The following is a 2,600-nucleotide window of genomic DNA, read 5'->3' as shown; positions in this document are numbered from 1 at the left end:
ACCTTCATGACAATATGTTGGTTAACAGGGGACTCTTGTTCATTCAACAAGTGAGCAAAACTGATTAAATTTTTATCTTAAACCATTAAAGTGCCAAACCTTTGTCCCATACCAGAATTGTAAGTGATAAAGTTTAAGTAGGCTGTGAATTGGCTGTTGGTTCTCCACATTGGCACTAACACTCTGCTGAAGACAGTTTTTATACCAGTTAAGGCAAGAGTGCCAACGGCCATACCACGTTGAGTACCCCGCTTCCCGTGCGATCAGCGAAGTTAAGCAACGTTGGGTCTGGTTAGTACTTGGATGGGTGACCGCCTGGGAACACCAGATGCTGTTGGCTCGTTCTCCCTACATGTCAAGTGGGGTTGGTGGAGGATTAGTGCCCCTCCCTGTAAAACAATTAACTCTAAGCCGTTGGCCACCCCGTTTGGGATACATGGCGTCTGGCAATCAATGAATGAAATGATGAAGGCAAGAGTCACAACAGTCCCGAGTCCCTGGTGATCATTCCCTCATTCCCGGTATGTTTACCCCATAATACCTAAATCATTCCTAATCCCAGCTGCAAAAGTCAGGTTAATATTCTTCCTTGCTGTTTGTACTATCACGAGCATTAGTTTCTTTACTCTCCTGGTGAGAAGGAAGTGGAGGAAAAGGATGGAGAAAAGCCTGGGGAGCAGATACTGGCGTCTCATCAAACACACACACTTACACATACATACACACTACGAACCGCCATTATCCATTAGCCAGCCTTTACATCAACCCTGTTTTCCACCTCCTTCCCCCCAGGTGGTTAAAGAAACTAGTGGTCGTGTTAGTACTTAGACACAAAGCCATTTTATACCAGTCAAGGCAAAAGTTACTGTTGTTCCTGGTGATTATTTCCTGCTTGCTCATCCCTCTGTTGTCCCATTAATCCCTCCAGCCGGTATAAAAAGCTGTGGTAATAAATTTCCCAACTAAACAGTACCTCATTCACAAAACCTGAATGGACGAGCAGCCAAAATGGATAGGTTGTTGTGGCCATGTTAGTGTGTAAGTGGTGACCAGCTTGGAAACATGAGAGTGGCTGGTGTATTTACGATGTGCTTGTACTGTGGAAGACGGTGCTGTGTGTTTCTGTGCTGTGTTGTGTTGTAGGATACGGTGTTGTGTTGTGCTGTGCTGTGCTGTGTTGTATTTTGAGGCGGGAAGGCTGTAATTGCTGTATTTACTGCCTGTGTCCTGTTAGTCCTCTCACCTGGCTTGTATGGTGTCAGAGTACCTGTTCTTTCTGTCTCTAAATCTTGTAGCCAACCAGGACATCTGTCTGTGTTTAAGGTGAAGAGCTTAATGAAGGACTGTTGAAAAGTGGCGCACAGAAATGAAAGGAAGAAAACTGTAAAAGCAAATAGATCTTGTAGGGGAAAAGATGTTGAGTATGGAAGAAGGAAACCCAATGTGTGTGTGTGTGTGTGTGTGTGTGTGTGTGTGTGTGTGTGTGTGTGTGTGTGTGTGTGTGTGTGTGTGTGTGTGTTACAAGGAATTATAAGGACAAGTGGTACCTTCAGTGGTCTTACGGCCCATACCGAGGAGGAGTACGATGAATGATGTAGTTAGGTACACATTGCCATTCTGATAGTGGGAGAAAATCATAGTGCAGATGAAGACTCTCTCCCCCACCCCTCCTACCCACAGCATGGACAAGGAAAAGGAAGTGTGCCCAACTCGTGGGAAAAAGTCGGGCTAGGAAATCTTACGGGATGGGAGGACACATTCAGGCCACCACGACGTTAGACCTGCCACATCTTTGTCTTACCTAGCTTTGAACTGAGGTACCGAGGACCTATTAACCTCCTCTCCCAGTACCTTGTTTCAGATACTGCAAATCATATACATGAAGAATCTAACTAATAAATCATGGTGGAAATGCGGAAATGCTTCAAGTCAAGCATCCATTCATGATTCTTTGTCGAACTGCAGTTTAATCTAAATAAATGCTGGTAGTCGGTGCTTTCACATCCATGAAGAATTTAGAAAACCCAAATTAGCTGTCCGCGCAAACACATATCTCTAACGAACAAAGCCCCAGAGCCTGCATCCTCTGATATGCCATGTTCCTGATGGATGGGATCAGTTTAGTAGCAAGCGCCTGTACTCTCAAAAGCCTCGTCATATCATTCTTCAGGGTTGGCGACCAAAATGGCTTAGCATGTCCCAGATGCTGCCATACGAGAGAATTGTGCAAAGAGGGGACTATCTCCTTGTATCTGTACTTAAACTGCCTCTTTATATAACCTTGAGGTCTTTATGCTTTCTTCTGCTTCAGTGCACTGCATGGAGAGAGAGAGAGAGAGAGAGAGAGAGAGAGAGAGAGAGAGAGAGAGCATAAGGATATAGGAAGAGATGTAAAGACGTAACAGAGGGAGAGTGGATGCAGAAAGGGACTGAAACATGCAGGCCAGGAGGGAGTCAGTTAACAGAATGTGGAGGGGTTGGGCAAAGGAACAGTGCTTTATAATGCAGCCTATAATTGATTCACATGCACACACACCCATAAAACACGGCCTGAACATGCACAGTATCAGCTGCTCACACATGTCAGGCGTGTGCAAACC

The 2,600-nt window shown here is 45.2% G+C and overlaps 1 non-coding gene across 1 annotated transcript; it reads left to right on the top strand.

Annotated features, from left to right (window-relative positions):
* The first annotated feature begins 221 nt into the window (after positions 1-221).
* On the top strand, positions 222-340 carry LOC145412697 (5S ribosomal RNA). Its single transcript, XR_013899608.1, has one exon. It is a non-coding gene; the product is annotated as a 5S ribosomal RNA (ribosomal RNA).
* Positions 341-2,600: the final 2,260 nt, after the last annotated feature.

Source organism: Coenobita brevimanus, chromosome 93 (assembly GCF_032717465.1).
Source record: "Coenobita brevimanus isolate Jiangsu-jjx chromosome 93, ASM3271746v2, whole genome shotgun sequence".
NCBI classification, from domain to species: Eukaryota; Metazoa; Arthropoda; class Malacostraca; order Decapoda; family Coenobitidae; genus Coenobita; species Coenobita brevimanus.
This window is presented reverse-complemented; position numbering and strand designations above follow the sequence as displayed.